This window comes from Trichechus manatus, unplaced genomic scaffold (assembly GCF_000243295.1).
Source record: "Trichechus manatus latirostris isolate Lorelei unplaced genomic scaffold, TriManLat1.0 scaffold00035, whole genome shotgun sequence".
Lineage (NCBI taxonomy): Eukaryota > Metazoa > Chordata > Mammalia > Sirenia > Trichechidae > Trichechus > Trichechus manatus.
In genome coordinates this window covers 791014-804637 of record NW_004443971.1, presented here as the reverse complement: position 1 = coordinate 804637, position 13624 = coordinate 791014, and the positions used below count along the sequence as shown (strand labels likewise).

The 13624-nt window shown below is 35.3% G+C and overlaps 1 pseudogene; it reads right to left on the bottom strand.

Moving 5' to 3' along the window:
* Positions 1 to 3654: 3654 nt before the first annotated feature.
* LOC101355259 (olfactory receptor 4K17-like) lies at positions 3655 to 4618 on the bottom strand (annotated as a pseudogene).
* Between the last annotated feature and the right edge of the window lie 9006 nt (positions 4619 to 13624).

The following is a 13624-nucleotide window of genomic DNA, read 5'->3' as shown; positions in this document are numbered from 1 at the left end:
AATATGTTGTGGGGTTGTTAACCAATCTCATAAAACAACATGTGTACTACTGTTTCATGAGAAACTATTTGTTCTGTAAGCCTTCACCTGAAGTACTATAAAATATTAAAAAAAAAAAAGAGTCAAAGACGCTTTTGACAGCCAAAATTTAGAAATACAAAAATTACCTACTATTGAACCAGGTGACTATGTATTTTGGAAGAGGCACCAATTGATTAAAAGATTCCCTGTGGTCTCATTGGAAAGGACCATATTTGGTCCTTTTCACTAGTATTTGTGCTGCCAAATTACAAGGAGTTAAAACTTAGATTCAACTATTCCAACTTAAGAGAGTTAAAGCACCTTCCTGGATTGCTCAGCCTACAGAAGGGCTTAAACTGAAATTCAAACACCCTTGTGGCCAGAAGCAGCTTACGTTGGAAGTAGACAACTCCTTCCAAGATCAAAGAAAAACACCTCATTCAAACTTTTGAAATTATTGGACTTTGTTTTGGGAGTGGCCTTATTTTTCAAGATTTGGTTTATCGACAGGTAAGAACTTTTTGTGCAGACTATTGACATTTTTGTAATTTGCTTCATACTTATAACCATCCTTCTATTGATTGCTGGTATTGTTGGTATTCCCCTTTGTTTTAATATCCTCTTTCTTCCATATGAGTAACTGAAGGAAGAGTTGTTTGTTTTATCATAGCTATTGTGTTTATAATATTTGCTTTATTTTATTACTTTTTAGTTAATATTCTTACACTATGAAGCCTTTCTTAAGTATCCTCTCACTGTATATCATGACTTCTGCTGATGCCTGACATGATAATGCCTTTGTTAGATTAGCTCAGTTGATAGCTAGTGACTGTTAGATCGACCATCAAATCCCAAAATCTGGACATACTAATTCAGGCCCTTTAGCTATCCCTGTGTTTAACTATGGCTCTGTAACTGATTTTACTGTAAACCCTAATATTTCCTTTAAACAAGCTACACATGTCAGGTTCTGGCACCCTCCAGAATTATTAACAAGTCCCCAGGTGCCATGTTTCAATTTAACTCAACACCCTCAAGTCACTGATAAAGAGGAAAGTTTGAAAACCTGTACCAAAAATACATAAAAGCTTTACCCATGTACTGATTAGCCACTCATAACCCAAGGGATCCTAGGTATCTTCAAACTTTTATAAGAGTACCTTGCAGCAGTACCAAAGGAAAACCATTCTTTTGTCATTGCATTTACCACCTTACATACAGAGGACTATTGTTTATTTGTAATAACTCTTTGACTAAAGAATGGCTTGGAAAAGTCAACCAAATCATCCTTTTTTCAAAAAATGACATTGGAAATAATATGATCTGTGCTCCTCATGTATACATGTTTTTTGTAGGGAATCAAAATACCTAACTAATAAAAATACAAATCCAAGTAACAAGCTCTATGCTTGGGCATTATCACTCCTAGATGGTTTAAAAATGACAGGTCAATGTATGTTTGGCTTTTTAGGAGTTCTCCTGAATCTCCACTCTTATAGTGAAAGTGTACATTGGATCTATGATCTGAAACTCTTTTCCCAACACAAAAGAAATTAGAAAACCCTATAATGGACAGATCCGGGAACAGATGGCATTTCTCTGGGACCGTTTTCCACTTGTGGGTATCCCCAAACTTGAAAATCTATTTGCAGTCGGTATGCTACTATGCTCCAAATAACAAATGAACTAGCCGATAGCACAGAAGCCCAACAAGAATATTTAAACTGCCTTGCCAAAGTTGTGTTGGATTATATAATTGTCCTTGATTTTGTTTTAGCACAACAAGGAGGAATTTGTGCAATTGCTAATACCACTTGCTGTACATGGATAAATACTTGAGGAGAAGTAAAACTAGATCTTAAACAAGTCTGCCAGAAAGCTACATGGCTTCAACTAACCCCTTTGTCCAATTCCCATTTTCTTGATATTTTTAGTTGGCTACCTACTGAAATTGGTTCTTGCTTACGTTTAATTTTACAAACTGCATTAATTCTCTTAATTATCATAATAATTATTGTAGGATTTATCAAATGTTTTATGAAATGTTTTCCAAATACTTGTACTCACAATGCAACACTACTTGTTATACAAAAGATCATGTATTTTGAACAAAGACGCATTCCTTAGAAGATAGTTCAACTCTTCACCTAGGCTGATACCTTTCTCTGCTAAGTATTCCTATCAGTTTTGCCCTGCTGCTACAAACCCCTTCTTAAAAGATCACAGAATCAGAGATCCAAGCTATGGCATGGCAAAGACAGAACATATGGTGCCTGGCTATCTTTCATGGAGAGTGTCTGTGGTCTTAAAAGCCTATTTTGAATAGATGGTCACCTAATAAATGCAAGGAAAATAAGTTCATGCAGAAGAGACCCTGTTTTAATAATGATCAGAGAATTTCTATAAAAATTCTTGATCAAATGGGGGGAGTTGTGAAGGATCCCCCAAAATCTAGATATCTGGCCTAAGCAGAGGCTACCATAAGTAGATTGTTTTTCTACTTTCTTTTTTCTTTGTAATCACAGTTACTGACACTAACTAAAATTTCATCCCTAAGATCTCAAGGTCTTCTTGATTCATTAATTCTATTTTTGTAATTGATTATGGTCAAAGGACATATAAAAGTGGAGAAAATAACCTACCAACAAATATGTATTGATTTTATTCATTGTCAACATTCCACTTAGTTTACAATTAGTCTTGTCAAAAAATAAAACAAAACTTTCTATAGCTGTCGATTTTTATCTCGTATATCAATGACATGTATTATAGAAGGAAAGAAATTGAAGGTTGTAAATGAGTCTATGCAGATTCACAGGTAGAAAAATTCCAAGGAATCATATTCTATTAATGGCAACAAGTAGTGTTGTTGTGGTATCCAAAAGTCATTACATTAATTCTCTAGAAAGTAAAGAAATGCATAATGTTATTAATTGTTAGAGATTATATTTTAGATTCAAATTCCTCTTAAGAAAAAAAGTCTTTCTGGAATGTGTAATATTTTGGAATCAAGAACATTGTTTTCTAAAATTGAGATTTCTTGGATAAAATATGGGAGTAAAATTTCATGATATTAACAATCTTAAGGGGAAATCTACAGAAACTTTCTCATTTTGGAAGCAACAGAGAAACTGAGTGTATTTTGATGAAGTAGGTGGATACTGAAACCCACGAAACCCATAGTTTCTGTTTTCTTATGAGGTACTACATGTGAGTTTTGACTCAGACATTAATATTGTTTAGTAGATTGGGACCACATTAAGAGTCAAATCGTTCTGGCTGTACAGAAAAATGTGATAAACGTTTTGAGGACTCATTTTATTTTTCCTTTCAACAAATGTCATTTTAATACCTTGATAGATCATATTTTTACTAGCTTTTCTGAAGGACAAGTGAGTCTCTGGTTGATGATCTTTATAACTCCAGTCATTACCACTTTAAAAATCCAAAAACTATTTATCTATATATTTTTACTTGATACTATATTCAAAATATCCTCATATGTCTGTTTTTTAAAAATCTTGCTAAATCGTACTTGGCTTACTCTACATGAATTCAGTAACTTTAATTTTATAAGAAATCTTTAAAAAAAATTTTAAAATATTCTGTTTCTGTCTAAATTATATTTTTAACCTAAGTATCCTCTCTAGAATTCACAAAATAACTTCAGAGTTTCTTCACGGATGTCTTCATTTCTTTGTTTCACAGAGTATAGATAATTGGATTCAAGATGGGGTGACAATGGTATAAAACACAGCAAGGAACTTATCCAGAGTGGTTGCTGAAGGGCCAGATATAGATGAAGATGCACAGGCCAAAGAAGAGAATCACTACTGTGATGTGGGCAGTCAGTGTGGAACAGGCTTTGGACTGCCCAACAGAAGAGTGGCTCCTAATGGTAACGAGAATCAGACTGTAGGAGTTAAGCAATATAAGGAAACAGCTCAGGGAGATCATTCCACTGTTGACAACAATAACTATCTGTACAATACAGGTATCTACCCAGGCAAGCTTAGTAACCAGAGGCAGACCGCAGAAAATGTTGTCTACCACACTGGGACCACAGAAAGGCAAATTCACAACAAAAGTTATCTGAAGCCCCAAGTGAAGGAGACCTGAAAACCATGAGGTCACTACCAGCAAAACGCACACCGTCTTGTTCATGATGGCTGTGTAGTGTAGGAGCTTACAGATGGCTACATATCTGTCATATGCCACGGAGACCAATCGTACCATTTCAACCCCACCTGGGAAGCGAAGGAGAAAGATCTGAATGAAACATCCAGCAAATGAAATGGTCTTATGCTTTTTGTGAAGTTCAAAATCATCTTAGGGGTGGCAAAAAAGCAAGAGTCATGTCCACAAAGGAGAGGTTCCCAAGGAGAAAGTACATGGGAGTGTTCAGGTTTGGAATATAAAACACTGTGACCACAATGAGGTTTTCCAAAACAGTGATCAAATAGGTAACTGAGAAGAGTGCAAAGAGAAGAAACTGTATCTTGGGAGCTGATCAGTCCCTGCAAAATGAATTCTGACACTTGAGACTGATTGAATTTTCCATGGAATCCATCATATGGTTCGCTCTGAGATAACCTGTAGAGAGAGCACTAATAGTGTAGAGGTTGACAACCTTTTTTTATTCTTGTGAGTCCTTCAATATTCTCAATTGAATTTGAAATTTAGTGTCATTTTCCATTACCTCTAAGAGGGAGGTGATATAGTCTAAACTTCTTACCTCCCAGAGAACAGAGACTCTAAGCCTAGCTTTTAAGCAATACCCTTTGGAAAGTAGTTTCTGCTGTATTTGTCTTTATAATCACAACCACAGCTCAGTTGTGACAAAGAAATGTGTTTACTTAGAAAAATGCAAGGTTTGTTTTCCACCTCCCTTACATTAAAAAAAAAAAAAAACTCATGTAGAGTAAATATAAAAATAAGAAGCTAAAATTATTATAAGAAGAAAATTTAGAAAAAATATTTAAGGTCAATGCTATAGACTTTTCACAGATGAAAAGGACTAAAAGCGGGCTATTATATTTGAAATTAGTTCAGTCATTATTGATCTCAGTAGAAATACTTTTAATGGAATGATTGAAACCAAATCCATTTTCAAACTTTGTATGAGTAAATGAGGAATTATGAGACCAAATGAATGAGGGTTCAGAAAGTTGAAATAATGAGACAGTTATTTTAAGAAGTTTCAGGATGAAAAGATAGGAAATGTGACATGTGGACAGAAGAGAAGCAGAATTAAAGCATGCTATTCTTAGGATGATGATTTACGTACATTAATATATTGATGTAAAGTAGCCAAAAGATGAAGAGATATATTAAAAATGCAACAAAGGTGTTTTCAACAATCACTGCTGAACAACTGAAAGCCCATATGCTAAAAATTGAATGTGCATATGCAAAAACAGCATGCAAAAAAAAAAACGAATAAGAAAAAGACTAACCTATACCTCATATTGTGTATACAAATGAACTTCAGAATGGATCATAAACCTAGATGTAAAATGTAATATTAAATTTCATAGGGGAAAATATTCATAAATTTTGGTTAGACAAATAGTTTGTAGACACAACAAAATTCTGAGCCATGAAAAAAAAATTATAAATTGGACTTGTACTGTGGAATGTTGTTGTTTGTTGTTGTTAGGTTCCATCCAATCAGTTCGACTCATAGCGACCCTATGTACAACAGAACAAAACACTGACCAGTCCTGCGCCATCCTCACAAACATTACTAAGTTTCAGCCCATTGTTGCAGACATTGTGTCAATCCAACTCATTGAAAGTCTTCCTTTTTCACTGACGCTCTACTTTACTAAGCATGATGTCCCTCTCCAGGGACTAGTCCCTCCTCCTGACGTCCAAAGTATATGAGATGAAGTCTTAGCATCCTTGCTTCTAAGGAGATTTCTGGCTGTACTTCTTCCAAGATAGATTTGTTAGTTTTTCTCATAGTCCATGGAATATTCAATATTCTTTGCCAATACCATAATTCAAATCTGTCAATTCTTCTTTGGTCTTCCTTATTCATTGCACAGCTTTCGTATGCATATGAGGTGATTGAAAATACCATGGCTTGGGTCAGGTGCACCTTAGTCCTCACAATGACATCTTTGCTTTTTAACACTTTAAAGAGGTATTTTGTAGCAGATTTGCACAATGCAATACATCGTTTGATTTCTTGACTACTGCTTCCATGGGTGTTGATTGTGGATCCAAGTATAATAAATCCTTGACAATTTCAATATTCTATCTGTTTATCATGATGTTGCTTACTGGTCCTGTTGTGAGGATTTTTGTTTTCTTTATGTTGAGTTGTAAGCCAGACTGAAGTCTGTAGTCTTTGATCTTCATCACTAAGTGCTTCTAGTCTTCACTTTCAGCCAGCAAGTTTGTGTTATCTGCATATCGCAGGTTGTTAATGAGTCTTCCTCCAATCGTAATGCAGTGTTCTTCTTCATATAGTCCAGTGTTTTGGATTATTTGCTCAGCATACAGATTGAATAAGTATGGTGAAAGGATACAACCCTGACACACACCTTTCCTGATTTTAAACCATGCAATATGTCCTTGTTCTGTTCAAATGACTGCCTCTTGTTCTATGTACAGGTTCTGTTTGAGTACAATTAAGTATTTTGGCATTCCTACTCTTTGCAATGTTATCCATAATTTGTTATAATCTACACGGTCGAATATATTTTTCCATTATTCTCCACTCTCAGCCAAGATCCATCTCATATCAGCCATGATATCCCTCAGTCCACGTCCTTTTCTGAAACTGACTTGAATTTCTGACAGTTCCCTTTAGATGTATCGCTTAACCACTTTTGAATGATCTTCAGCAAAATTTTACTTGCATGTGACATTAATGATATTGTTCAATAATTTTCACATTCTGTTGGACCACTTTTCTTTGGAATGGGTACCTATATGGATCTCTTGCAGTCAGTTGGCTAGGTAGCTGTCTTCTAAATTTCTTGGCATAGGCGGGTGCTTCCAGTATTGCATGTGTTGAAACATCTCACTTGGTATTCTGTCAATTGCTGGGGGCTTGCTTTTCCCAAATGCCTTCAGTGGTGTTTGAACTTCTTCCTTCTTGATCTTATGCTACCTTCTGAAATGGTTGAATGTTGACCAATTCTTTTTGGTACAATGACTGTGTATTCTTTCCATCTTATTTTGATGCTTCCTGTGCCATTCAATATTCTGCTCAAAGAATTCTTCAATGTTGCAACTGAAGCCTTGGAGTTTTAATTCAGTTCTTTCGGCTTGAGAAATGCCAAGTGTGTACTACGGAATAAGTTGTATGATTGTTCTATGTCTGATTGTTGACAAATGGGTATGTGTTTAGTAGAATTCAGTCTGAGTCTTTCTTACATTTATAACACAGCACCTGAGTCTTACTTTCATTTATGGTGTGCCACCTGATCAGGGATGGATTACCCAATAAGCAACAAAAGCACATGCTTAGGCCATCAAAGAAACAGGGGCACCAGTTATCCAAACAAAGACCTATAGATGCCAAACAGATAGGACACAAGGAAAGTGAGTTACACAGTGGAAAGTAACTGGAAGGGCACTAAATGAAATTGATACCATTTTATAAATTTTGTATTGAATACAATTATATTTTCCTTTTCATTTTGGACCAGTCAGGTATAACCTCACATTCAGTTATCTCTTGTCAACCACATAAGACTGTGCCACAGGCACTATAATCACATGACTCTGGCATACTTTCTTGTGCAAAGCCATTCAAAAATGCATCTTCAGATTGATCGTACCCTTTGAGACTGCGCTTATCCCCATTGTATCAGCAATGGTCCAATGAACTGTGAAGACACAACATCAAAGGATGGAAAGTGAGTGTACAAGTTTTTAAGTATTATTTTAAGACTAAAAACACTCGTGGAGATCTGTGAAGGGCCCACCAACAAACATCTTAAGACAAACAAATGAAAGTATTTCTGACTGCCTTGTAAGAGCTATTTCTTTTGACATCAGACATGAAAAACAAAATTATATGTTCAAAATCAATTTTTTTACTAATTTTCAAATATGTGTTTGTACTAATGTCCAAACTCGAATATAAATCTTATTTTATAAAATTTACTTGTTTTTTTTTATTTTCAATTACTCAAATTTATTTGCTATGTTAAAACCAAATTTAAAAAATTACATCATTTTATATTCAGGTAAAATAAAATGACAACAACTAAATGGAGTGCAAAAATGAAACCTTACAGGAGATAAAAATAAAAGGATTTGTGAATCTATAAAGACAATTCCAAAATTAACTTCCTTTTTAAAATGTAACGCATCAGAAGAGATTTCTTCTGTTGACTGCTCAATTTTAATAGGTGTGAATCTTTGTACTAGTATCGCTAGTGCTGAAATTACTAACAGCAATACTAATATAACAGAATTTGTTCAAAAATCTGCATCTATTCCTTGCTGTAGTAAAAAATAATAATAATAGTGTAGAAAGTTAACCTATTTTAGAACCTGAAAATTTCACATCTGCATACCCAATAAATAGCAGAAATAGAGATCCTGCTTTGTGGAATAATTTTTGTTCTAATGATGAATATTATTGGCTTGAAAGAGGGCCAAGTGATTGTCAACATCACAGTGGACCATTTGAAAATCCGTGTCGAAAATTTCTGGATGGTAAACAAATAAGGTTCTGTAGCCAGAATATATTTCTAGGGTACGAAGCTAACAGTGAAAATTATCAGAGCAAGTGGCTATTGTATTCTCCATCAGTCGGCTGTGTATACTGTATTGTATGTAAATTATTCAGTCCTAAATCATTTGATTCTTGATTTGTGACAGATGGATTTACTGATTGATACAACTCAAATATGATTGATAAACATGAAAACAGTTCAATTCACAGAGATTATATGTTATCATATTTAAACCAAAGACACGATTTTGGCTTAATTCATGAACTGGAAACACAAATTAATGAGGAAGGTCGGTATTGGAAAGTCGCTTTGTAAAGTAATCTTGCTGTCATTATAACAATCGCTGAACATGGACTTTTTTGAAGAAGAAGAAATGAAGTGTTTGAGTCCCCCAAAAATGAATATTTTCTGGATTTACTTGACCTTGTTGCTCAGTTTGGAACATTTTTAGCAGGTCACATCTCAAAATATGGTAACACAAGAAAGGGGAACCCATTGTTTATGTCTAAAATAATGTGTGAAGAATGAATAAACTTAATAAGTGATAAAGATCAAATAAAGTATTTTCAGTGAAATAAGTATAACTCGATATTTCAGTTTGTCTGTAGATTCCACTCTTGATCTTTCTCATACAGACAAGCTAAGTATTGTTTTAAGACACGTATCTCCAACAGCTAGAAAACCTGTTGAGTGACTTATCATATTTACTAGCTTAAAAAGTTATACTGATGAAGAAATTGCAAATCAAATACTTCACTATTTGTGTGAAGTTTTCAAAATTGATTTTTTTAGAGGAAAGTCCTATGACAATGTTGCCAATATGTCATGCCTTATAAAGGCATGCAACAGAAAATTTTAGAACGTAATGAACGTATTATTTTCATACCATGTGCTGCACATTCACTTAATCGTGTAGAACATAGCACAGTTGGTTGTTGTCTACAGTAGTTTTTTCCCTACTGTTCAGTTAATCTACTATTTTTTGCTACCTCTATTCATCAATGGGTAGTTCTTAAAACATATTTAGGCAAGGATTGATTATTCAAATGTCTTCTGATACACGTTGGGAAGCACGGGTGTAGCAATGAGTGCAATCTTGAAATCATACATTCAGATTCTAGATGTCTTAGAAAATATTGCTGAAGAACAGACACAAAAAGGAAATACTAAAAGAGAAGGTGAAAACATCGCCAACTAAATGCAAACACTGGTGTATGTATTTACGTTGGTTATATGGAATAATATATTGCAGAATTTTCACTGGATAAGTCAAGCTCTCCAAGATTCAGAAGTAAATTTAAAGACATACATAGATCTGTACCAGTCATTACCAGAGTATTTAGATGATCTAAGAGAAGATTTTGAAAATCTTGAAACCACAACAATATAAATCCTGTCAAATACTGATTACGAAGCAGTTCACCATCACAGAAGCATTAGAAAGAAACAAGTAAATGATGGAAGTGCTCCAGAAATATCTCTGAGTACCAAAGATCAATTTTGTGTAACCACATACTACACCATCATTGACACGCTTGAATCTTGCATGAAAAGAAGGGCAAAAGTGTATGAAGTTCTTTTAAATAGATTTTCCTTCTTAAACAATGTAGGTATACCTGATGAGAAATTCATGAAGTCGTTCAAGAAATTAGCGCAGGCTTATCCCAATGACTTAAATACAAACCTTTATGGAGAAGTGCGACAATTTCATTCTTACATGAGAACTAATTTTACAGACTCCAGAAAAACAAATTATACTCATGTAGGCATGTATGATTTCATAACAGAAGATAAAGTACAATGCATATTTTCCAGTGTTGAAATTGCTTTGCTCCTATTCCTAAATTTAATGATCAAAAACTGCACAACGGAATGCTTATCTATGTCTCTAAAGAGAATCAAAAACCATCAGCATACAACAATGATTCAAGAAAGACTTGGTTCATGATACTTTTTATATATGGAAGTAGATATTGTTCGGAAGCTAATTGTGATGAAATCATTGAAGAATTTGTAAGAGCAAAGAATAAAAAGAAATGTTTTTAATGATAACATGTTAGAGATGTAAGATCTATTTTCTTTTATGACATTTTTTCATTTGTTCATTTATAATTATAGCTTTTATTATGAAACAAGCATCAAAATTGAAGTATAAGTCATTTAAAGAAAAATTGGTGAAAGTCAATTTTTTATTCCGGGAGAACAACAGAATTTTATGTTGAATGTTGAAAAAACTAGTTTCACTGACTCGTTTTCTTTGTTGTAGAATATACGGAATATTCTTCTTGTAGAAAATGTGGTATATAGTAAAAAAAAAAACTTAGTACTGCGCTTCCACTAAAAATTTTATAATCCAGTTCATCTCTTTCCTCTAAAATAGCATACACAACTTTTGCATTCAATCACTAATATTATAATTGCATTTAAAAGGAAGGTACGGAGACTTCCAGCAAAATGGTGCTCTAGGCAGAAGAACTACGCTGTCCCTCCACAACAAAGATCCGAAAAACTAAGCCAAACAGAGAAAACGGCAATCCTGAAAATCTAAAATATCAAATGAAGAGATAAAGAACTCAGCCAAACACCAAATGGAGTGAGAAAACTGGCAGAGAATGGAGAGTGAAGAGAGTTACATGCAGAGGTCCCCTATCAGCTAACGCAGTGTGGATCCGCCATCTGGGACTCCTATCAGAGACCAGCAAAATAGTGGGTACGAGAAAGCAGCTTCACGGAGCTTCCAGCAGGAAACAAAACAGCCAGTAATTTCCGATATATGCTTTCCCACCCCCCACACTTCTTCACCCCCACTGGGCCTCCTCTGCTTCCCGCAGTGACAGTCTTTTGGCCAGTAAGCACTGGCTGCTTGGATTCAACCTGTCCTGCACTGTGCAGCTCCCTGAGTTCCATTTGTTGGCTGCTGGTGTTGCTTTTTTCTGCTTCTTTTGATTTCTTCCTTACCTGTCACCACTTCCCCCTCTTTCTCTCAAATATCTGGCTTTGCGCACCATCTTTGCTTCTTCCTAAGGAGCTGCAGAGCTCCGTTAGAGTGTGGAACTGCTTCCCAGTCTGGGATGCCACGCTGGTGGGATCCTGGGGCCTTTGTTTGTTTGTTTTGAATTGTTTTCTTTTCCTTTCTCCAGATGGGAGTCCATTCTGGCCAGGCAATGATACACGGCTTGAGACCTAGCCCCTAGTCTTGTGCAGATGCGCAGAGGGATCCCTAAGCGCATTTCTTTCTTCGTAGGTTTTTTTTTTTTCTGTTTTTTGAGGGGATTTTCTTGTTCTTTTTTTTTCAATTTTTTTTCTTTTCTTCTTCCTCTTTTTCCCTTTTAGTCTTTCCTCTTTACTCAGTTTCTCATCTCTCTATACCTTCCTTCTCTTCCTGTTTCCTGAATAACTGGCGCTGAATACCTCTATGCCTTCTAGCCAGGCTGTACTGCAACAGCTGGGAACAACTTCCCCAGACTTTGTACATGCACCAGTGGGATTCCTGGGAGCTTTGTTGTTCTTTTTTCTTTTTAATTTTTATTTACTAATTCTTTTCTTTTCTTTTTTTTCTTCTTATTCTCCTTTTTGTTTTTCTCCATTTCATAGTCTCTCATTTCTCCACTCCAATGGCAAGCTCCCCTAGCACTCTTTTTTGTTTGTATGTTTTTGGCTCCTGTTCCTCTCTCCTCTCTCCCACATCCATCTTAGCTCCACACATAACAATCTCCCCCCTTCATTCTGCCTACCTGCACTGTATGCTTAACATCACACCAACAAGCAGCACAGGCACGGACTACTGGAACTGCACTGATTATCAACCAACACTGATGGCTGTAGTAAGTGCCACAAACAACACGTCCAAGCAGCAACTTTTCAGCTAGCCCTGCCCTGCTGTACATATCTGAGCAACTAACCCTGCCAACTAGAGAATGAGGTGAAAAGTATTGTGCCCACAGATGAGCAAGCAACAAAGGACACAGAGCCCACCCTCTCAGACATAGCCAAATAAAAAAAAGGATGAAACAAATCTTCAATCAATACACAAGAAAAATAACTATAATAAATACAGACAAAAAAAATGAAAGAATTCAGAAAAATAGTGCAGGAACAAAATGCCAAAATAAATTCACACCTAGAAATTATACAAAAACAACAATTAGAAAACCAAAAGACAAACAACAAGATTTCAGAAATGGACAGTGTCATAGAAGGGCTGAGAAGCAGATTTGAAATGGTGGAATACAGGATCAGTGGAATTGAAGACAAACACTTGGATATGAATTTCTTCGAGGAAAACTCAGAAAAAAAAAAAAACAAATAAAAATGAAGAGACCCTGAGAGTTATGTGGGATACAATCAAAAACAAAAATTTGCAACTGATTTGAGTTCCAGAACAGGGAGAGAAAACAGAAAACACAGAGAGGATCATTGAAGAACTACTAGCAGAAAACTTCCCCAATATCATGAAAGATGAAAAGCTGGCCATCCAAAAAGCTCAACAAACCCCATATAGGATAGAACCCAAAAGAAAATCACCAAGGCATATCATAATCACACTTGCCAAAACTAAAGACAAAGAATCCTGAGAGTAGCTCATGAAAAACCAGTCACATACAGAGAAGAAACAATAAGACTAAGCTCAGATTATTTGGCAGAAACCAAGCAGGCAAGAAGGCAATGGGATGACATATATTAAACTTTGAAAGAAAAGAATTGCCAGCCAAGAGTAATATATCCTGCAAAACTCTCATTCAGATATGATGGTGAAATTAGGTCATTTCCAGATAAACAGAAACTAAGGGAATATGTAAAATTCAAACCAAACTTACAAGAATTATTAAAGGGAGTTCTTTGATCTGAGAGCAAATAACTTCAGCTCACAGGCAGAATCTAGGACTCAGGATCATACCAGC